Raw genomic sequence first — 25412 nt, forward strand, 5'->3', positions numbered from 1 at the left:
TTTTTAACCCTGTTTTGGCTATTTTTTTTTTTTTAAGAGAGAGAGTATATCTTCATACACGAGTGGGGGAGGGGCAGAGGGAGAGAGAGAATGAGATCACGCTGACCAGAAATCAAGAGCCGGATGCTTAACTGACTGAGTCACCTAAGTGCCCCTGGTTTTTGTGTTTTTATATGAATTGTAGAATGAACTGATTACTTTCTACCCCCCAAAAAAATCCCTGCTGGCATTTTCATTGGGATTCCATTAAGTTTACAGATCACTTTCGGGACACCTGGCATCTTAAGTCTTCTGACCTAAAACCAAAGTGTGTCTCTCAGAGAAACAGAACGAATAGAATGTTTATATAGAAAGAAATTTATTATAAGGAATTGGCTTACCTGACTATGAAAACCAGCAAATCAAATTTGCAGGGTGGGCTGGCAGACTGAAGACCCAGAAAGAGCTCATGTTGCAGTTCTAGTCTTAGGGCAGTCTGTGGTAAAATAAGATAATATCACACATGAAGGCAGCCTTTCAAATAACTATAAGTCTGAGACATTTAATTTTTCAAAAACTTGTTTCTAAATGGTTTGCTTAGAAATTGCACAAACAGTAACCATACAAAATGTTAAAAATAACTGTAATATGTACATAATCCATTCAGTAGGTTTATTTAAGGTATAGTTAATGGGAATAAATTTGTTGCAGTAATTGTCCCATTTAAACAACCACAAACTATATCATATTTTTATGAGAAAATTCATTTTGATCACCAAATTAAATGATCCCTTTAAATTCAACAAATACTTACGAAGTTCCAACTTAGTCTCAGAAATAATTTTAGATGATTTGTTTACATTCTCTAATTTAATCTTTATAATAACCATATAAGATGTAAATGGAGGATAATTATCCTTATTTCACATATAAAATATGGAAGGTTGGAGAGTTTAAATAACTTCTCCATACTTATTCAGATTATGGCAGAGCTATGATTCAACCCTAAGCCCCATTTTTTCCCCCTTTTTACTTTGTGGTCTCTTTCTGAAAACATACACATACATGGCCCTAAGAGCTGCACAAAGAACTCTTTTTTTGCTTCAGACCCTTGCATTTCTATAGGATAACATATTCAAGTGACAGTACTTAGTAAAATTCTTTGTGTTTTAGCATATGGGCCCATCTCTCCGAGTAGACCATGAGTGTCTTCAAAGTGGGTTCTATGTCCTATTCAGCTTTGTAAAAGTCCATGGCAAATATTGCCTGTAGCATATAGATGTTTTGTAAAGGTTTCTTGTATTTCCCTCTTAAGTGGTTTTTGTTGTTTTCTTGTTAGGTCTCTGAGAGAGTGTGTTGGGAGACTTTCTCCTCTCTTCTTCTCCCCTCACATTCTGAAATCTGGTAGGGAAAGATGAAGGTCTACATTTGTTTTACAGTGAGACTTTTAGCACAAGAAAAATAAAGGTAGATTGACCTTAATTTCCAAAGCATTTGGGTTGGGAAAAAGGAGGCTAAGACCAGAAACATTACTTGAAAGACCAGTTCACAGGCTGGGGAATGAGATGAAGAATGACCACATGTAGCAGTTCACTCTCTTTCTTCCCATTTGCTTTTCTTCACTTCTGCCTGTACTATTATTACAGATCACATCTTATTACAGATCATATCTACCTGTACTGTTATTACAGAACCAAGGATGAGAGTGCATGTATGTGTGAGTGGCTGAACTTGTATCAGCTAAAAAAGAAATGCAATCAGTGCCTATGACCATTTTATTACAAGGGTTGTTCCTGGAAAACTTTTTCATGTGGGTAACATTATGATGAAGGAAAAATATGATGGGGCAAAGTCTGGTGTATTAGTATGAAGAGTGATAATTAGATTAAATGAAAAGGGAACTTGAGAGTTGATTATGTCCACAAAGCTTGGACAGGCTGGGATATGGTGGGCGTGAAGAGAGATGCTCCCGGCCAATTTTGATGGCCAGGCAGATCTGGAAACCTTATCCTTACAGTAGTCCCTAAAGATTCTATCAGTGGAGGAGTACAGTAATTGGCAAGATATGAGTCAGAAGCTTAATTATAGAGATGAAGACATGTACTGAGTGGAGAAGAAAGATATGATGTTATACGTGGCCATCCAGGAAGGCCACCAGGAACAGGAGGCATGGCTGCCTCAGGCACTGTACTGCCTTCCAATAATATGTCCACTTCCCTGGTGGAGGAATTAAGATTCCTCTTCTGCTAGAATTAGGGTAATAAGCCCTAATGAGCCCAGATATTCTACAAGTATTAAATAAATAAATTCAGCTATAAATTTGGCAGTAACAGGGGATTAATTTAACTCTTGGCAGTTTGTTTGTTTGTTTTTTTCCTAGTAACCAGGCAGATAACCATACACATCAACACAATGTGAATCACTGAAGAACAAATAGAGTATCTTATTTCAAGGGCAACAGAACTCCAATCCTATGCCATTAGAAACCCAAAAATGTCCCTATATAGCATATTTCTTATACATATAGAAAAAGCCAGAATACTGGGTGCAAATGGGGAACACAAAATCATTAAAAGACATAGCAAAATTAAAAAATGAATCACTCATAAGAAACAGTAAAATTAGAATACAAAGTAGTCAGGTTTGTTTTCATATTTGAAGCAATAAATTCCAAGGAGACAAATAATAATTTTTTGCAAGGTATCCAGATAAATATCAAGTCCTTCAGCTTCATCAGCTCTTAGGATTTTCTCTTAGGATAAAATGCTGCTTACTGGGTTGTTCAAGTTTTTCTCCTTGAGTCATATGTAAGCTATTACTTTCTAGAAAGGAAAAGGTGTTTTCAACCTGAATGATGTAGGTCTTAAAGGCAGAGAAGCTAGTTAATCTAAAATGCACAGTAACAACCTAAAATATAAATGTGCATGAGTCTATATTGAATCAAAGAAATGATTAAATAAATAAATAGGGAGAATGGACAAATTTCCCGTACAAAGGGATTCAAAATATTTAACGCAGATACTCTGCTCTCAAGGAGGGGGAGCTTAACTCCTTATCCCTTAAATGTGAGCTGCACTAGTGACTTCCTGCCAAAGAAGACAGTAGGAGAAGAGGAGCAAGAGGAACTTTACTTGGAGAAATCTGGCAAGTACCACTTCAGCTGAGTGGTCAAGTTGATACCAACACTGATGACTCCTGTTAATAGTATGTGCCCTTGATGAAAATGAAACTTTTTCTCTGTGATTTTAATCCCAGTCTCATCATGAGAAAAACAACAGAGAAATCCCTATTGAGGACATTCTACAAAATACCTGACCAGTATTTCTCAAAACTCTCAGGGTCATCAAAAATAAGGAATGTTTGAGAAATGGTCACAGCCAGGAGGAACCTAAGGAGACAAAGTAATATTGTATCCTCGATGGAGTCCTCAAACAGAAAAAGTACAAAAAAGAAAAAAAATCAGAATCAGGCATAGACTTTCATTAACAATAATGTATTCACTATTGATTCATTAGTTGTGACAAATGTGCCATATTAATGTTAGATGCTAATAATAGGTGAAACTGGGTGTGGGTGTTTTATAAGAATTCTTGTGGTAGTTTTAAATTTTTTCTGTAAGTCTAAAATAGTTTTAAAATAAAAAGTTTACTTAAAAAAATATGCAGAAGATGGTTAGGGAAAAATGCACACTAACTAAACTGTAAAGGGCCCTGTGAAATAATAGAGAGGATATATGTTGGTCTTTACCCTTGATTCCTAGCAGAGAGCTCCTAATAGCACTGTTACCTCTTTTTTTTTTTTTAAAGTTTTTCATATATTTTATTAGACTTGTTCTTATTTTATATTATTTGTTGCTATTATAAATTATATTTTTCTATAATGGAGTATTAATGCCTCCATCAGAAAGAATGAATACCCAACTTTTGTATCAACATGGACAGGACTAGAAGAGATTATGCTGAGTAAAATAAGTCAAGCAGAGAGAGTCAATTATCATATGGTTTCACTTACTTGTGGAGCATAAGGAATAACATGGAGGAGATGGAGAGGAGAAGTGAGTTGGGGGAAATTGGAGGGAGAGACAAACCATGAGAGACTGTGGACTCTGAGAAATACACTGAGGGTTTTGGAGGGGAAGGGGATTTTGGAGGGGGGTTGGGTGAGCCTGGTGGTGGGTATTGTGGAGGCCACGTATTGCATGGAGCACTGGGTGTGGTGCATAAACAATGAATGCTGGAATGCTGAAAAGAAATAAAATAAAATAAAATGGAAAAAAGGTTAAAAAAATAAAACAATATATATTATGTATATAGCTATTGCACTGAGCAGTTCTAACTCTCAAAAAGACACTACAGGCCTAAATTCTATTTTATAAAAAAAAGTTAATGAACATTATAGAAGAGAATGTATGTGGTACATCAAAAGTGTGAAATTTTTTTTAATCTTTAGTGATATGCATAACTCAAAATTGTTTCGATGAGGTGGATTTTTAATTAGCATATATTAAGTAAAATCTTTTCTCTTAAATATAGTAGTTGAACTCCTAAAAAAATTATATTTTTTTGAATTAAATTTTCTAATTTCTTATGGTAGTATATATATATTTTTAATTATGACCATTGTAATCTCTTAAGTGATGAAAGCACTAGGAGCATCTTTTGTTCTGATATTTGGGAGTTCCTAACACAGAGCTCCCAATTTCCTTGGAATTCCCTAGCTGTTAACAGTGTCTTCTGTTGTAATGAGGTGATCATTGGTAGGCTCCTAGATGGAGCATGTCACCAGAAAGACCAAGCCACAATTAAAAGTTTAGAATATTCAGCCATGCCCCCCATTCTCCAGAGAGGGGAGAGGAGCTGGAAATAGGGTTAATGATCCATCATGCTTACATGATGAAACCTCCATAACCTCAGAAATAGGAGCACCTGGGTGGCTCAGTGGGTTAAGCCTCTGCCTTTGGCTCAGGTCATGATCTCAGGGTCTTGGGATCGAGTCCCACATCAGGCTCTCTGCTCAGCAGGGAGCCTGCTTCCCCCTCTCTGTCTTCTTCTCTGCCTACTTGTGATCTCTCTCTGTAGAATAAAAAAATAAAATCTTTAAAAAAATCTCAGAAATATGGAGTTCAGACAGCTTCCAGGTTGGCAAATATGTGGATGTGTTGGGAGAGTGGTGTCCTCAGGGAGAGCACGGAAGCTCTGAGTCTCTTGCTACATACCTGCTCTACGCATCTCTTCCATCTGTTTATGAATAATATATTTCATCTATTATACACAATAATATAAACAGTAAGCTAATGGTTTTTCTTAGTTCTGTGAGTTGCTCTCGCACATGAATCATATCAGAGGAGTAGGAACCTCTGATTTATAGCACATGGGCTATAGGTGGCAACCTGGACCTGAGCTTGACATACGAGGAGGGATGGTCTTATAGGACTGAGGCTTTAACCCAGGTAGATAGTGTCAGAACTGAGTTAAACTCTAGGACACATGACTGGTGTCACAGAATTGCTCAGTGTGGGGAGAAAACTCCACATCTGGTGTCAGAAGTGTGAGTGTGGCCCTTGTGTGAGAGTAAAAGAGAAGCTCAGGAGAAGGAGTGAGGGATTCTTTACAGATTTCATTTGAATAGAGCACACAGCAAAATTCTGAGGGAATGTTTCCAGAATGTGATGAAAGAGGAACAAGGGACCAGGGGACATGTGGCTGAGGAAAACCTGAAAATTTTATAATGCAGATCTTTGGAGAATCTGCCTCTTAAGTTAATTATTGATTTAAATATTATATAATACCCCATGTATTCATTTAAATTACTATATATGATTTTGACAAGATTTGAAATGTAATTCTCCTTTTGTGATATATTATCTTATGTTGCCTTCCCTTCCCCCTACAATACATATAATATTTATCCCTCCATTCTCCCATTCTGTTTCTCTGTTTCACCATCTCCGTTATCTTTGTGTCTCTGTTCCTCTCTCTGTGTGTGTTTTTCTGCCTCTCTCTTTCTCTCTCTCTCTCTCTCAATGCACACACATGCACACACACACACACATTTTTGGAGACAAGAAGGCAAGAGAACATGCTATACCTTTGAGAAAACTATAATGAAGACAATAAATGTAACTGGTCTCTCTCCTTTAATAGCAAACTCATTCTTATTTATGGAAGATTAGTACTTGTTTTTTTAAAATATTTTTATCAGAGAAATATCAAATGGAGATCCATTTGAAGAATATGAAATAAAGTGAGCCATGTAACAGAAAAATGTTTGAAAACCCTTTAAAAAATGTAAGTATATATCTCTCGAAAATTCTTTGGTTAGATTCTCTCTCTCTTTTTTTTTTTTTTAAGATTTATTTATATGACACAGAGAGAGCAGGAGCATGCAAAAAGGGGGAGCATCAGAAGGAGAGAGAGAAGCAAGGTCTCCACTGGGCAAGGAGCCTCATGTGGCTTAGTCCCAGGAACCTGGGATCCCAACCTGAGCAGAAGGCAGACACTTAGCCGACTGAGCCACCCATGTGTCCCCTTTAAGTGGAGTCTTAAAATTTATCTCAGAGACAAGAAAATAGTAATTTACTCCCAAGATTGTTTCTCCCTTCCTTTCCATGTCTATTACTATTATGGAATGTTGATTGTTCTCATGTATAATAATGCAGAAGATTCCTGATTAATCTTCCTTGCCTGCCTTTTCCTCAAGTTCACTCATATCTAACAGAAAAATTTATATTCCACACATTTTTAACCATTTCTTTCTCAAGAATAAAATTGTCAATACTTAAAAGACACAATTCCAACTCCAGTGCTCAACCGACCTTTCCAACTGTATCCCTCATTTTCCCCCAGCATGGTATGGATCATACAAACAGATTTGCTTATTTGTTCTTTTCCCCTTGACCTTGCCTTGGGTTTTCTTGCATCTCATCCTTGCTTATTCCAGTGCTTAGTCTCATTATGTTCATTGCTGCCTTAGCAAATCTTAATCTTACATCCTCTTCAGATGCCTCTGATGTTTGCCGTTAGGAACTGTTTTCTTAAAATATAACTCTCATTTCGTTGTAACTATGACAGGTCCAGAACATTGTTGAAGAGTTTATTATTCTCCTGTTATTGTAAAGGTTTTCTTTTATAGCACCATGATGTTTCATTGCATTTTATGTCTACCTGACTTACCTGTCATTGGTGTTACTTAAGATTTAACACCAGGAGGCACAGGAAGGGAGGCTAAAGCTATTCTAGGCACATTTTAAACTTTAGGTGATGACTGCATAGAGACAAGTTTTGCATTCTTGCAAAATTTACTTCCAGCATTAAATAGGCAGGCATGACCTGATCCAATGGAGCATTCCCAAAACTCCATGACCGCCCCCATTTATAAAAGAAAAAATCATTAGCTACCTCCTAAATGCAAAGACAGAGCATTAGACTTTCCTTTCTCCCCCGATCAGGCTATCATTTATTCAATATGTGAGCAAATTAAGATATCATTTCATTCTTATCTGTATTTCATTGTCACACAAGCCTCCAGTTTTGGACACAACAATGGTACTCTATGCCTGAATGATGATAGGATAGGTTTTATCTGAATGCTATAAAACAAATAGTTTGTTATTTTGACAGATACATAATTACCTTTCATGGATTTTTAACCTTTCTCTTTTGTCGCCTACACAATTAACTGTTATCTTCCATATCATTAAAAAAAATCTTTTTTTATCTTATAGTTTGCCACTTAGATATTCTGTCCTCCCATGTCTCTTCTCAAGCTCCTACCTTTCCTTTTTTTTTTTTTTTTAAGATTTTATTTATTTATTTGACAGAGAGAGAGATCACAAGTAGGCAGAGGGGCAGGCAGGCAGGGATGGCGGTGGGGGGGAGCAGGCTCCCTGCTGAGCAGAGAACCTGATGTGGGGCTTGATCCCGGGACCCTGAGACCATGACCTGAGCCGAAGGCAGGGGCTTAACCCACCGAGCCACCCTGGGGCCCCAAGCCCCTACCTTTCTTATAAAAATTAATAATAATTAAATACTTATGTACCTGAGTCTTCATTTCCAAACATTCTGTATTGTATTTCAATACTTCACAAAAGAGCTGATTAGAAACTTCATGTGTGAAAGCAAAGGCTTTTGTTAAGGGGTGAACCTAACTATATGATAATAAAGCAGTGTTATTATTAATGGAGGGACATCCAAGTGTCACTAGTGTTGGTCTAATCTCTCAGACCATACTCTATCCCAGAGAAATTGTCTAATTTTCTACAAGGGGATCTAAGCTAAGCATTACCAGCTGTGTGGGGAGATAAGCTAGACTTTTGTCATTTTTACATACCCCTTTATTTTTGGAGTAACTCCCCAGTAAGAACACTTCCTGGATACCTTGAATTCAGTTTCTCTCATTCGTTCAACCATTCTGGACAACCACTTAATCTCCCGCCTCTCTGGGAAAGGAGTAAGCCTCTTAGCCGCATAGAACTGAGAAAGGATATGATTGTTGAAGACAGTTTTATAATTTCTTTTTTTCAGTATCAAAACCAGTCCTCCTGCATTCAGACCCACTGGTACTTTTACATTCAATGGTACCAGCCACCTCCAATTCTTGAGCCTTTTTAAAATAGTGTTGTGAAATCTGGCTCTATTTTTTGGCATTGCCAACCATGTACTTAGCTTTTTTCATGATGTTAATTCGGGTACAACTTGTTCCCCTGCTTTTCAGTTTTCAAAATGTTGATACATCTCCTTTGTGCTTCTCTTTTTAACTGTTACTCTTTGCTTTGGAGAGTTTTGAGGTTTCTTTTTTATCCCTTTATTGTTTTTTTTTGAGGTGTTTCAGGAGAGATCAGAAATAACATTGCATCTTTTCACTTTGCTCTGCCTGACTAGAAGTGTCAATTCTTTATCTTATTCTACCCACTCTCATTTTGAACTCACACTTTTCCCAAACTTCTATGACTACATTCACGATGATGTCCTGATTCTGGTCCTACAGCCTTGATCTTTACAGAGTTTCTGAGTTGATGCTTCAACTTCCTTCATCAAGGTTCCATGCTGAGTGAACTTCAGGTGCCTCAAGTTCATCTTCACCAAAATAAGACAAATTTTACTTTCCCACTGAGAAAGATCTTTCACTCTCTCAGTTTCCTCATTACTTCCCATTTCAATCCATTACCAAATCCTATGAATTCTCCCTTATGATTTCCAGCAAATTTGACTTCTTTCTTTCCATTCCTATTGTTCTGCCTTAGGTCTGGGAAATCAAAATGCCCTCCTAGCCTTCCGACTATTCTAAAAAAATCCACCACATTTTGACTACTTTGACTTTAACATTATGAGTGGAATCAAATCCAAATTTCTAAGCCTGGCAATTTAAGATCCTTTATGATTTCACTCTAGTATACTTTTCTGATCTTATATTTTATAATACCTTTCTTAATTAACTAACAAGCTCCTTCCCACCACAAAACCTCTGTACAGACTGTCCTGAGTGCAACAGTTACCTGTTTCTCTAATCAACTTTTATTTTGTTTGTTTTCTTCAGAGTGTACTTGAATTGTCTAGGTCAGTTTTTGTTTTTGTTTTTATATAGGCTTTCCTAGAGATGGTTATTTCCCTTCTTTGAGAGTATTTGTTTCATTTGTTTGTTTGTTTGTTTGTTTTTGTTTTTAGACTTTAGTTTGTCTGCTGGGGGGTAAGGATTGAAGAGACAGTGGTTACTATAAGCTAGTGACAACATTCTTCTGGCAATAAATTTTTCTTCAGAGAACCAAGATTCACTGAACAAGAAAGAGATATCTTAAATTTAAGCTTCAGATGTAGCAGAATCAGTGACAAAAGAAGAGTGGTTAAAGAGCATGGCGGGTAACTAACAAATGCTGTGATTAGAAATCCCCAGTTGTATTAGAAATCCCCAGCTGGTCATTGCTGCTTTAAAGCGATGTAAGACCCCAGCATCTAGACCTTACAGCTAAGAGATTACCATGAGTGATCTTCTGACATGAAATTGAAAGCACTCCTACCTGAGTGGGATGGAAGTTTCTGAGAGAATAATCAAAACAGGACTGGAAAATACCATACCACGAACTTGGTGTCATGATGACTTTACAATTCTTTATAGCTATAAACCATTTAACATCCTTCAATAAAAGCTCAGAAAAGGCCAAATAGCATGCAATTTTCTTTGGCAAAAAAGCCTGGTGAAAAGGTTTGTATGGGTTCAAAAGGGGTGACAAAGACACTATTTTTTGCTATCATTGGCCTGTGATCAACTTTTGTGTCCAAAACAAATGAATCTGGATGGAAGTAGTTAAAAGACTGAAGTGAACTAGTCCAATTCTTTTTAAGATATTACGGCTGCACTATCCTCCCTCATTTGAAATCTGTGTTGGGAGATAGAGACCACTTCAACTCAATGAGTCACTTCTACTTCCTAGCCAGAACAATTAAACTTCTTGTATAAAACATGACCTGAAGCCTGCCCTTCACCACATCATCCCACCTCAAAAACTCCCAGGGGTCAGCTCTGACATTTAACAGCTTGCAAATTCAATTTCTTTGCTGATGAAGCCAACTTCATGCTTTTACAAATGAATATTAGGTTATTGCAAATTTTCTTCTTCAACATTTTGGGTAATATATAAAATGTGTTGTCAGTTCAACTGCCAGCCTGAATAACGTTACGCATGCCTCTTCATCATGATGAAGATAGTTTTTATAGGTCAGCTGCAGGGAGAATGAGAAAAGATGAACAAATCCTCCATCTTCCACTTCCTGTTCTCCACCCACTGACTCCCCAAGGGAAGGAAGGAAGGAAGGAAGGAAGGAAGGAAGGAAGGAAAGAAGGAAGGAGAAGGAGGGAGGGAGGGAGGGGAAGGAAGGAAGGAAGGAAGGAAGGAAGGAAGGAAGGAAGGAAGGGAGAAAAAAATCCCATAAATATAACTGTATGGTCAATCTAGTCAGTATTCCTACATTATGCTATCAGTTACTGAATCAGTTAATGCATTTTTGCTGCTTTTTTATTGTTAGCAGCTGAGCAGCTTTTCTCCTCCTCCTCTTTTCAATTGTTATTGATCTCTTGCCGTAGTTTGCATACAGTCCCCTAACAGCATTAGCTCATTTTTTACTCCAGTTTTGCAGATTAGCTCATCTGGGTTATGTTCTTTGGTGCGTTGGTGTTGAGTGTTGAATACATCTTAATTTTCATCCTTAAAGGCATTCTCAACCATAGCAGGTACTTAATGAGTTTGATCTTCTTTTACATCATGTGTTTGACCTTCTTGGTGGAAAGAACTCCCAGATTTTTTATTTATTCTCTTGTTGGTATCTATAGCAGGTGGATTTATGTGGAAAGGGAGAGGGAGTTTTAGATTACTCACCTTTATTTCTCAATTATTTCTGAAGCCCCTCCTCTTCCTGGAAGTTATATTTGACATTATTGTAATTCAGGCTCTATTTTCATCCAGTTTAACGTAACAAAAGATTCTACCACTTCATTTGAAAACAAACAGCTTTTCCTCTGTTTAAGACAATTCACTTTTATTTACACTTATTTAAATGCACTCTATACTTCCTACCCTGGAGTCAGAACTTAGTTAAAGACAAGTTAAATCAAATAAATCCACCATAAGTCCATGGGAATATTGCTGCTTCCTACCTCCAACTCTTACAATGTACATAGTGTTCATGCAGCCTAACTCCAAGTACAGTTACTCCATTTTTCCCCCTACTTATCCCAATTTTGGATCTCAGAGAAACTGTAAGATCCAATCCCATCCTGTTTCTGAACTTCTTCCCTTAGGTACTTAAGCCACTATCTCTACATCTTTATCCCTATTGCTAGCTCTGTCTTTGTCCTATTCTCTGTTTCCATCTGTGTCTACATGTACATCACCTCAAGTATGGATGGAGAAGTCTCTATGTACTCGCTCTCTAAGGGACTGGGCCTAAAGGATGAGCAGGGCTCAGTTCCCTTCCTTCAGAAGAAGCCAAGTGTAAGAGGCAGAGATGTTAAGACAGGTTTCAATTAAATGGAGTAAGAGTGGGAATAAATAAAGTAGTGTGGAGCCCGATAGGAAAGACTGTCTCTGCTTTTGAACTGGGGAAAGTTTCATGGAGTGGGTGAAACTTCCTGACAGATGAGTAGGAGTTTGCAAAACAGAAACGAGGGTGGTAGTATTAGAGAGAACAGTGTGTGCAAAGGTGCACTTAACTAAATGTTTGGTCTGTTTGGGGAACAGCAAGAGAGCTGGGTGGCTGGAGTCTGGGTTGTGTGGGATGGAATGGCAGAAGCCCAGACTACAGGGATGGAAAAGACCTATGAGCTCATTGTCCCTTTTCTCCATTTCTTCCTTCTCTATCTCAAAGCCAAAGTGTCCATGGTGTTCTCATCCATGGCTGGCCCAGGAAAATGGATTTAATCTCTTTGAACTAAAAGAAAGGAGGTCAAGAATGGAGACAGGCTAGAAGCCAGGTCACAACCTGTCTTTTCAATGCCAAAAACACTTTGGTTTTACATGTGAAGGCCTGTGTGCTTTTTAAATTTGAGTTACTCAACGTTTAGGTAATGTGCTATTTTTAATCTGCTTGCTAAAGTCAGCCATTCCTCATCCTTAAATTCATTTCTCTAGATCTGAAAAAGGATAAAATGTCATTTGATGTACCTTCATGAAATTGCACTTGATTTACTATTTGGATTCAGAGCTGGCATTAAGATGAGTGATGAAAAACAAATTATTTATGTAGTCTTTCCTGTTTCCCCATGCACACAGTGAAAACATTTTTCCCTCCCCCAGAGCAACTAAGCAAGGCCTACTATACCTCCACTAGGAGACAATTTAATCTCTTATTCCATTTTGCCGAGCATGACTGCATGCCTTTTAATTATAAGGGGTTTTCTATTGCAGTGATGGCAGTGGAAGTTACATAACTGTAATTCCAGATAATATGCACTAGATTTGTTATTGAGGAAAACTTTAAAACTGCGCTTCAAGAGATAACAACAGTTTAGTTCATGAGAGTCTTTTACCAAAAGTACTAGAAATTGTAAAGAGCCAAATGCATTTTTTTCTCCGTTTGTAAATACTAAGTTAAGCGTTACATAGGTATTATGCTTCATGAAATATCAAAAAGTGAAGCCCAAGTTATCCTTGGGAATTAAGTCAAAGGCTACAGTTAGAGTTTGAAGTTATGACAGTGTTCCAGAAATAATCTAGTAGTCTGTAATGAAACAAGGAATCCAAAAAGAAAGCTGACACTCATTTCATTTTTTAGACTTTTAGAATGGGTAAGCCAGTTGAAACGTCAAACATAGATCAAAATACACTAAATAAATCTCATGCATGTAGCATGAAGCAAACTTCCTACTATAAAGCATATATAACCAAATATGATAATTAAAATTTTGCAGAAAATTAGAAATATGAATCAGAATATAGCTTTTTAAAAAATAAAACTTACAAAGTGTTTTCATTCACAATCTTCTATATGACTTGAGATTCAATTTACTTTTCACATCAAAATGATGCTATAAATCTTAAAAGTATTTTTTCATGATATATAATTGCCTATGTTAAAGTTTTATAATGTTGAAATATACACAGTGTAATTCATCATTATTAGTGCTCATATGCAAATTATACTCTACTCTGGGACTATGTTTTAGTTATTCCTGTGTTCATTCATTAGAGATTTTGTGTAATTATATAAGAAAAGAGGAAGAAGGAGGAGGATGAGGAGAAGGAGGGATAAGGAGGAAGAGGAGGGGGAGGAGAAGAAGGAGGGGGAGGGGAAGAAGAAGCAAAACATAATAGATTCATACATTGTTAGCTTCTTACAAAGAGTGTGAGGTTTAATATACATATACAAATATATGTGTGGCATGAGTGTGTATGCACGTAACAATTTATAATTTATATAACAATCATTTACTGAGTTATCACATTGTGCCAGGCACTTTGTCAAGTGTATACACCCATATGTTCAATATAAGCCTTGAAACAACTTTAAGAGATAGGAAACACTAATCTTATTTACAGAAGAGAGGAGAAAATGAGCCCGAGGAAGTTTTAAGTAATCAGCTGAAGTTCAAAGCAACAAAGCTTGGACCTGAACATCTCTGTAAAGGCTTACTTATGCCCAGACCCTTAATCACTACCATGTATTACCTTGTTGCCACTGAGGGAGTGGCTATTTTAACTTACACACATAATAGTCTTGATTTATTTTTCATTTTAAAATAAAAATGGCCACTCATTAAATGAGTTATCAAGAGTAGAAACCAGTATAGTAAGGAACTGAGACACATTTAAATAAATAGTCTACAAATACAGTAATTCTCTCTCATGATTACTTTCTTTCAAAAAGAGAAAAGACTACCATCTTTATTGCTTGTTCTAAAAAAATGCCAATCCAGAACTCTTTTATTTTTATGTTCCTAATCAACGTCACTCTTGCTGTCATTTAAATATCTTTCCTTTCCCCTCCATCTTTTTCAGAAGGAAACCAGGAATAATATCTACCTTTTATTCTACATGGCTTCATTTTAATTCTGGAGACCTTCTTTAATAGTGGTGGTGAAATTCTGAATTATATCATCATTTTTTAAAAGGAAGAGGTCATGAGATACAGAGTTTGATAGCTCTTCAAAATATACATTGGAAAACGAGGTGTTTCAACTGGTTAGCTGTCTAGTTCATACATCAAAATGTAAAAACAGTAATTATTTGGCTGGAAGCCCTTTTTAAGTGAACGACATATTTCTCCATCTTCAGGAAGAGAATATTTTGGACATAAATGAACACTTTTTTGATTCAGACCCATTACAATGACATTATAACAGCATGATATCATCAGAAATAAGGCTATTTCTTATGTTCTGATAGTCCTAGATTTTTTTCACTTTTTACACTTTAGTGTTTTTTCATTGTTCTCATGCCATGGGCATTCTGTCTTGCTGTCACTGACTATCTGCTAAAGAGATGATCAGTCCCACTTCCAAAAGCCCTCTTAACCTATTTTATCTACTTATTCATCAACAGATTATGAGAAAAAAAAATCCTTAAAAGTACTTCTGATGTCCTACCTACCATGTTAGCCGAATGACATGTGTTATCCCATATGGTCCTAATTACTATCTAGGAGGCAGTTGTTATTAGCTCTAATTATCCAGTGAGCAAACAGAGGTTCAGGTAGTTAAGTCATCTGCATATGCCCATTTATTACCCTGTTAAGGTGGTATCTAAAGTAAATAAATGCATTTGTGGTTCTCCTCTGTATAAAGCATATGAGTGCTACTAGTGTTCTCAAGACCTTTATTTTGCATTCTTCATGCTTCTCCCACTATGACCTGGATGGATGATGTTGCTGGACATGCAAATATTTCTCCCATAATGTGGCATACACAGTTTAGAAAACTACCTCTGGTCTTATAAAATTGCCCCCTTTTTGAGAAAATAGGGATGCACTGTCAAAATCCATGTACCCTTCTAACAGATTACTAATAAAAACAATCATGATACGAATTAAAAAGAAGCAGTTTTTAAATAAATTTGAATTAAGTAAATATCATGGGAAATACTGAACTTCAGAAATAAGGTAAAAGGGAGGGAGCTTGATGGAAGGAAGAGGAAGGAAAAGATTATAAGGAAAAAGGGTGTTGAGCTATAGAGACAAGGGTGAAATGCATGAAAAGCAGGAAGAACCACCCAGTGGGCATTTCTTAGACAGAATATGGCCAAAGTGAGTCAGGAGGAATTATATGTGATGACTGGGCATTACAAATCATGTTATACTCCTTCATGCTTTGCTACACCCAGCTGGTGTAGAGTGCTTTGCATTCTGTTGATGTGACTATATGGCATGAAACATTAACACACTGGGAAAAAATTATATATGGACAGCAATTCTTCCACAGTATCCTGACATCATTCCCTTATTCCCCAATACTCTATCACTAATGCACACATTGGAAACATTTATGGTAATATAGAAGACTGCATTGCCTTCATAACTGAATGGCATGACATTATTTTTTAAAAATTTTTTAATCAAATATCTGGTAGTATGACTGTGTGGCCATCCAAAAACATAAAAGGCAACAAATGCACTGGGAGACTAAATCAGTAAGTCCTATTGTTTGATAAAATATCTATTTTTCAAATAATGATATTGGTACTCTTTTGCCCCAAAGGGTTAGATTATTAAGAATATTCCTAAGGTGCTAGAAACAAAAATCCTGTGTGCACATCATGCTGATTCCTTGGGCTTTCAGGAGGATGTAGGGATCAGTGCACACATAACATGGGCTCCCAGGAAGGGACTTCATTCAAATCCTGCCATTAGTGGAGAAACTCCATTCTGTGTTCCATCATTTACCAAACACTTGATAAATATTCATTGCATCGTAGGTCCCTCTTCCCTGACTCCTGGTCTCGCTCTTGTCCTACGCTCTAATCATACCAGCACCATATTTTAGTGAAGAACAGATGTAGTGGATAGAGCAGAACTCATTTATATCCCACCATGGGGATGATAAGAGCATGGCTAGTTTTTTCAGACTGTGTGATTTTAGGCAAATTATTATATAGCTCTAAGACTTACTTACCCCAATTGCAACATGGGAACAAATAATTCCCTGTAATCTCTCATAATTATGTCCAAGTTAATTTGTGAAAATTTATATAAAGTGTCCAGTGAAAAAAATTCACAACTTCAACTTACGCAATGCAAAGTGACAATGTTGATTGCTACGAGAGGAGTTGATGGTTGTTATATGGATTCTATATGCCTGCTGTGCAACCATGTGCCCTCTCTCAGAGCTAATTCCCCCACAGCCTAACAAATCACACTTAGCCAAAGCAGAGTTTTTCAACCTGTTTGTGACACCAAGATCATAAACTTATTTCAACAAACTTCTCAAACATCTATCAGGTGCTAGCCATTTTTGTTAAACACTGCATAGAGAATAATGAAACCTGTTTTTTATTCTGAAGGAGCTGAGTGATGAGTGGAAAACATAATGTAGAAATTGGTGCTATGTACCCACAGAAGTGAAAGTGGCAGAAAGAACACTCATTGGGGCGCCTGGATGCCTCAGTGGGTTAAGCGTCTGCTCTCTGTTCAGGTCATGATCTGACCTGAATCTGTCCTGGAATTGAACCCCTCATGGCACTCCCTGCTTGGCTGGAAGCCTGCTTCTCCCTCTCCCTCTGCCACTCCCCCTGCTTGTGCTCTATTAAATAAATAAATAAAATGTTTAAAAAAATAAAATTAGGGATGCCTGGGTGGCTCAGTTGGCCAAGCCGCTGCCTTCAGCTCAGGTCATGATCCCAGGGTCCTGGAATCGAGTCCCACATGGGACTCCTTGCTTGGCAGGTAGCCTGCTTCTCTCTCCACCTCTGTCTGCTTGCATACACTCACTCTCTCTCTCTGACAAATAAATAAATAAAATCTTTAAAAAAAATTAAATAAAATTTAAAAAATAAAAGAAAGAACACGATTATAGAAGTCGACAAGTCTGGGTTCCAAACCTCCTTGACTGTTAACCACCAGAGGAGTTGATTCAGCTCTAGGTTTCAGTTTCTTTGACATCAGATAACAAGGATGACCTACCTTTGAAGAACTGAAAGTAATATTTTACCTACAGAAAAGGTAGGCACTTTCGTTCGTGCTACCGAACACGCAGCATCATTCAATGAACGTAACGATTACATAGAAGATGATGCAGGTCATTTTGATGGGAACTGATTCAGGAAGGACTTCTGTGCAGAAGACCGGGTTTGAACCAGGCCTTTAGTTATAAACCATTCTTGGGTCATCTGCCTGTTACACTTTTTTTTTTTTTTTAAATTGCAGTGATTGCTTTTACATCATTCTAGATTACTTAAGAGGTCAGTTCATCAAGGTTCAAAAAGTTCAGGTTGAAAATTTAAGGTAATAACTTTTTAAAAAAAGAATCAAATAAATATGAGATGTATAAAGAGGCAATTTAGATACTTGTAATTCTCAAGTGCACTTCAGGAGGCCTTAGCTCATACATGGGGGGAGTTACTTCCTTAGCTCCCTGGGAACCACATGCTTGCCCAGCTCCCTCTGGCTGTGTTCAGAGTGGTTGGCTACGGGCAGACCACAGCGCTGCCTCTGTGGCAAAGAGACAACAGGACAGGAGTTAAGAGGAATTCTGTGATTGATTTCCCCTTTTTTCCCCCTTGCTTTAAGGGAGAAAAAAAAAAAAGTGTTCTAAGAGAGACACAAGGCTCAACAAGTTGAACTTGGGATTTATTCCCGGTATTACTTGGATTTTCAAGAATTTTTGGAAATCTTGCCTTTCGGCCACAGTACTCCCAGCAATATGAGTTATTTGCCAACTTCATTTCAAGCTCTTGAATTTACAGTTAAAAGAGAAATAAAAAAGTCTTTCATTTGTTCCTAAGCTGTTTATTTTGCTTGTAAAACCAATCATAATGTCTACTCAATAAAAAGAGAAATGCCTGAAAGTTCTAACTCCAGAAAAGTTAACTGTTGAGCCTGAACTTCTCCCGAGGCAAAGCCAGAAGACCTTTTAATGAGACAGAGTTTTCTCTTTGAACTTGGGAGGGCACAAGCAACAAATTTGCTAAGAAAATTCTCCCTTTATCCTCTATAATTCTCCCCTTTAATACAAACTGTGTGGCTCTGCTTGGGACTGGAAATCACGAGCCTTTTAAGACCTGGGCAGCAGAAAGCTGGTAGTGGTCCTATACTCCTTTGTGGCACTGGGAAACTGCTCAGTGTCGTGACTTGCTGTAGTGTGTGTGGCATTAACTGTGGGTGTGCCCAGGACCTCCCCTACCCACCCCTGCCCTGTCCTATGGTTATGACCTCTCACTGTTGCTCACACACACACACACACACACACACATGACCCTGCACAGCAGACTTCAGTGATAGCCAGCCTGACCATCTGTGAGTTTGGAACCACAGATACTAAAAATGTTATGAAATGGACCCCCCCGCCACCGCCCCTAGATGCTTGGAGCAAGGCTGATATGCATACTGAGCAGCATAATCCTAACAGAAAGGAGGGGAAACACAAAAGCCAAACCTAAAAGGGACATCACCCTATTGGTTTCAGACCTACTAAGACCAGCACTGGCCACTTGGGATCCTGTTTTGCAGAAAATCTGGACATGAATCAGGGTTTTGTTTCTTTGGGTTTAGAAACTTTTCATCACTTTTTCCTTCTAGCATGAAAATACAACACTAACTACTTTACCAGGAGAAGCAAAAGTGTTTGAAAAATAATTTCACCCCCCTGTTAGTGCCTGCTATTGAGATCAGTGTCATTTTCAATTTGTCCCTGACTCTCAAAAAAAAAAAAAAAAAAAAAATATATATATATATATATATATATATATTTTTTTTTTTTTTCTCATTGGGAATTTTCTGCTTAGGTGAATACCAAAGTGTAACAGCTGTGGCACAAATAAATAAGTAAATAAATTCACTTTATATGCAGAAGCTATGCTCTTGAAGACTGCTTTCCCTCTGGGCTTTCTAATATCCTCCTTGGGGTGATTCAGGGCAGTCAGTGAGAAAGCCCCCCACAGAAAGCAGCTGGCAGCTCAGTGGCTGGGCTTTCCCCAAATGGGGGAGACCAGACTTTTAGCTCTATCATGAGATAACACACATGAAGTACATTCTTTTCATCTTCAAACACAAATGTAAGTCTTCAGCCCTTCATTCTTCTTGTGGGGCAGGGTTATCGTCATTATGGATCCCTCTTTTCTCTTTGTATTTCTTTTTCCAACATACTGGTCACTTGTCTCCTCACCCCTTTTATTGAAATTGAGGCATCAAGTTCCCAAACAAAAACAGAAACAAAATAAAACCAAAACCCAAAACCAAAGCCAAGAAGGGAATGCCATCAATGCTCTGACATGTTCTTCCAGGCCTTCTGTGTTGTGGGGGCCCCTGAGCCCCTCAAATGCTGTCCCACAGGTAGAAAGCATATTTGTTGCTCACACTGAAACAGAAAAGAGAAAAGTTCTTGGAATGAGGAGGATGTAGTTCTTCGGATAACAATTTGGGGAAATATTTAAGAACAGTACTGTGACTCAAGTGTGGCAGAGGGTATAGAATTCCAGGCTTTGGTATTTTTTCAGTTCTGGGTCAACCTCTTGTTAAGTGTGTCTTTGAGAAAAGGTGGTTCACTACTCTAGACCACACTTTCCTTATGTGAAAATGGGCAAAATAACACCTGCTATTTCATAGGCTGGTTGAGAAAACTTCATGAGATCAAAAATGCAGAATCCTTAGCACCATGCCTGGAGCATAGAGTCCAGTAGACATGAGCTGAAATTGGACTATGAATTCACCTACTGGGTGGCGTCTTTTTGCAAAATAACCCTGAAGTTCTTGAAGATCAGTTTGCCCTTTAAAACAAGGCAGCGGGATAGCGTGCCCAGAGCATGAGTTCCACAGAACTGGATTTAATATTATTCCTTCACTTATAAGCTTTGCCAGCAGCATATATATCTTTGTCTACCTCCAGCAAGAAATATGGCTTTGTGGGGCTTGTACTTCCTTCCGGGGTTATTTGGGGGCTGGTTGTGATAACAATTAAATTGCTCAGCTCATAATAGATCCACAGTTAAGTGTGGTTTTCCTCCCTACCCTTTTTATTCTTATAAGCAGAGATCATTTAGAAAATCCATGACTCAAAAAGTTCTTTTACATGTTTGCTTTATGTCATCTTTTTAATGAGCCTTTTCAAGAAACCAGAGTATCACATGGTAGAAAGTGTCTTCAGACTACAATCACTTGGTCAACAATAGATTCATAAGATATCTTGTCAATGTGTTTTGCAAGGTGGGGACAAGACTTACACAATCAGGTTGCCATGAGAATTAAATGGGATAGTACATGACAGATGCTTAGAACACTGCTTGATACATATAAAATGTTATCATAAGTGCTATTGTTCTTATGATTAAACTATATTATTAAAATTTTAAAAACTTTGTTTCATTTCCTTATTCAACATATCACTCTTTTAGAGAAGTATTTTGGCACCTATTAGATATAGTTTGTGATATGTAATTATATGATTTCTCTGTCTGTACTTACTTTACCACATATGCTTTGATAGTTAATTTTATGTGTTACCTTGCCTAGGCTATGACCCCCAGTAGTCTGGCCAGACACTAGTCTAGATACTGCTGTGATGGTATGTTTTTCTTAGATCTGATTAACATTTGCCATTAGTTGACTTTAAATAAAGTGGATTATCCTCCACATGGGGGATGGGGAGCTAATCCAACCCACTGAAGGCCTTAAGAACAAAAACTGAGATTTCTCAGAGAAGAAGAAATTTGACCTCAAGGTTGCAGTTTAACTTCCTGCTTGAATTTCTAACCTCCAGGCCTGTTATATGAATTTTGGACTCAAGACCAAGACCTCAACCATTACCTGAGTTTCTAGCTTGCCAGCCCACCCACATTTACAAAACCCTACTGTCATATGAGCTGATACCTTAAAGTTTCTCTCCCTATTTCTATATCTATCATCTATCTATCTATCTATCTATCTATCTATCCACCATCAGTTCTGTTTCTCTGGAAAACTCTAACTAATACATACACATTCCCCATTTCTTTGTTTCTTCAATTACATCAGGGTTGGCTAACTATGGCCCATCTAACAAATCCACCCTGCTACCTATATTTGTAAATAAGGTTTTATTGGAACATAGCCATGTTCATTTATTTATGAATTGTCTGTGGCTGCTTCTGTGCTATAATTGAGCACCAGAATTAAATAGTTGCAACAGATCATAATACCTGAAAGATTTATTATCTGGACCTTTAGAGAAAAAGCATAGACACCTGAATTAGAGTAAATCTTCATGACATCAAGGGGTATGTCATCCTTTTGTAAGGTAAACTTTATAGGCCTCAAGGATTGATAAAATGCTGCTACAGCAACTGAGAAAGTTAAAAGGTCTTGTTTCTGGAGAGAAATGGAATGAAATATTTTATCTTTTCTTTTTTTTTTTTTTTAAAGATTTATTTATTTTAGAGAGAGAGAGGGAGAGAGCATCAACAGGGGGAGGGGCAGAGGAAGAGGGAGAGAGAGAATTTCAAGCAGACTCTCCCTGAGCATGAAGCCTGATGTGGTGCTTGATCTCATGATCCTGAGACCATGACCTCAGCTGAAACCAAGAGTCAGACACTCAACCTACTGAGCCACCTAGGTGCCCCATATTTTATTTCTTCTTAATACTTCTCAAGATATTTACCTGCCTGTGGACAAAGCAACTAAACAAAATATTCTGTTGAATGAATGATCTTATTATTTTTATTGACATATATCTTCCTCTGGAACCTATAGCAATATCCTAGACTACTAAAAATATAATTACCATTTGACCCTATGTTTCACTCCTAGAAAGTAATCCTAAGGCAATAAGCCTAAAATAAATTGTAATAGTTCTCATCAGTATGACAGGCTGAGATGATATAAAGATTTGTTGGATAAACTGCAACAAAAATTATATATATATATATAATTTTATATGTGATATAATATTATACATAATTATAGATGTACATAGATAGAGGTATCCCCAAGCTTTAAAACCAGAAAGAAAAATCCCCAGATATAAAAAGAAAAATCTCAAAATCAGAGCACTGAATTAAAGCAGAGCACTGAATTAAAGCTGAGTGATCCTCAGGGATCTCAAACCTAGGCGGGGTTTTAACTCCCACTTGTAGGAAATTACAGAGTTGAGAGTCTGCACTGATGTTCTTTGAGGAACTCCAGCTGAGTCCCCTCTATAAAGCTGAGTTGGAAGTATCCATTAAAGCTCCACAGAAAGTCTCTAAAAGGTGTTTGAGAACTGGTCACTGGCCTTTGGTCATGGGTTGAAAAAAAAATTACTCCAAATTAGTCAGAATTTTAACCCTATACTGTGCAAATGTCTCAAATTCCAGTAACCAAGTAAAGGTAGTAATGGCTTGAAGTAAGAAATTAACATTCACATTCTTTTGTAACAGGAGCAGGTTCCTGGTGGGAACCATTAGGGATCTTCACAGAGATTTTTTTCAAAGATTATTTCAAAACGATAGATGTACAAAAATGAAAACACTGGAATTTCAATGGCAAGCTCTCCTCTCTGCCTAGGAAAAATTATATTTATCCTTCAAAGTCCAATTCAAATATCATTCTATGACTTTTTGTCATATGAAAACCCCCCTTCCACTCCCAACATCCCTTACCTACATTAACTTTCATTCTCACACACCTTTCTTCATCCCTTTAGACTAGAACTTTCATACTGCATTATATTTACTATTGTACTTTTTCATCTTCCTTCGAGAGGTAAATGGTTTGAAGGCAGGAGTCATGTCTTATTTACCTTTGTGTCTTCTGTAGGGAACTTTAAGATGTTTCCTGAAAGAAATAATCATTTCCATTAACCCTTGTGTGGGATACAAGGAAGCAAACAACATTGATATTAATATTTTATGAATAATCAATTTAATGACAAATACTTAAGGTATTTGGGCATTTAACTTAAGGCCTGGGATGACAACTGAAGGCTGAATGTTCGATTAATGATAAGAAGAAATTATATAGATAGTAAATTCTGTAGAAGTTTAGGGAACTAGTTTGGCTGGCTCACAGTTGAAGAGTGTTTAAAGGTAAGACTAGAGAATTTGGAAGATTGGGTGAAGCCAGATTATGGATAACTCAGGAATCTGGACTTTATCCTGTTAATATTAATGGGAAACCATGGATGCTTTCTGTGCACAATCACAGATCTGGTTTAGGATTATTAGTAATCCAATGGCTGCAATGTGTAGAACGAATTGGATATGGAAAGCAACCAAAGGCCGGAGAATGGCCTGTGAGACTTGCAATAATTTAGGGATGAGTGATAAGAGGCTGGGCCAGCAGTGAGAATAAAAAGGAAGAGGCACAAAGAATTTTAACAAAGCCCTCAAATATACTCTTTTTTTAAAAAAGAGAATTAAAATATTAAATGTATATTGGGAAATCAGGATGTTAATATTTGAAATCTTCACTGGGCAAGAACAGTCAGAGTTCAGACATAATAAGAAATGGAAGATATAATATATGATGAGATTACAATTTTCCTTACATTCTGAATTCTTTAATAAGTGAGGAAATAGTTGCTCAGATAAAGTTTTTCATAAACATCTGTGCAACAGGATTTACCCAATTATTCTTAGCAGGTATTAGAAAGGATTATTTGAGTGGGATAGGGTTCTAAAAATGGGGAAAGTATAGAGGTCACATGTGGTTCCATTTCATAAATTCTAGATTATAGAAAGTTCACATATTGCAAAAGAAAGACTTAGAAGCTCTGAACAGAGTGACTACATTGATTTGTGATGTTATTGTCATTGGTGTTGGATTAGCAACTGCCACAGTTAAGCAAAACTATCATATCATTATGAAGGAATTAAAAAATCCTGAATCTATATAAGAAATATGAGAGAGTTTAGAAGACCCCCCCAGGCTTAGCCTGAGGTTTAAGTTAATACCTAATTTAGCTATTGCCTTTCTTCTTTTAGCTCATTGCAAAGCTTTGTATCAGTGTTCTTTTTTCTCTCTCTTCATCAGTTGGGCAATCAATGAATACCATTCTTAGCCTTTGAGCAAGTTCTCAGTCATCTATGGAAGAGTTCAAACACTTTATACATTGCCATGAAATTCCATTTTTCCTCCCTTAATATAGTATAACAATTTTAAGCCTTTCTACTCTAATAATTGCCATCATAAATTAAGAGGTCATAATCAGTCTAGAGTAGCAATTCATCTACTGGAGGGAAAGGTCATCAGCATTACACATGCAGTTAGAGTGGGAATGGTATTGATCCAGCCATTCCCCTCTTGGAGCAGGCAGTGAAGATGGGCTCAGATGAAGCACAGATTTTGCCGTCAGACTGGAGTCAAACTCCCCATTCTGAATCTTACCTCCTAAAGTTCAGTTGTTGAGCACCACACCTGCTGTGAGTTTCCCCATCATTCCAGAGGAAGCTTTGCCAGAAACTCCCAGGGAGTGTCTGGGATGGGAGGGAGTAGAATTAAATGAAAGAAAGTAGATTAAATAAAAAAGAAGTAGATTAAATGAAAGAAAAAGTAGACTAAATGAAAGAAAGAGAAGTAGAATTAATGAAAGAAATGTTCTAAAACATCAAGGAAGAAGGGATGAGAAATCAAGGGGAAAATGAGAAAGAAGGGACAAAGATAAAGAGGAAAAAGAACAGGAGAAGAAAAAGGCAAGGAGGAGAGACAGGAAATTCAACCATTTCACAGAGTGAATTTGCTATTCTTTGCCCTACGAATTGTGATATTGTTTGTTCTTTTATTTCTATTTGAATTATTCACTGAAATCCCATTTAGCAGAGAAGCAGAGAAACTATCCCTTAAATGTCC

The sequence above is a fragment of the Lontra canadensis genome, unplaced genomic scaffold (genome assembly GCF_010015895.1).
Source record: "Lontra canadensis isolate GAN:19392208 unplaced genomic scaffold, GSC_riverotter_1.0 scaffold46, whole genome shotgun sequence".
NCBI classification, from domain to species: domain Eukaryota; kingdom Metazoa; phylum Chordata; class Mammalia; order Carnivora; family Mustelidae; genus Lontra; species Lontra canadensis.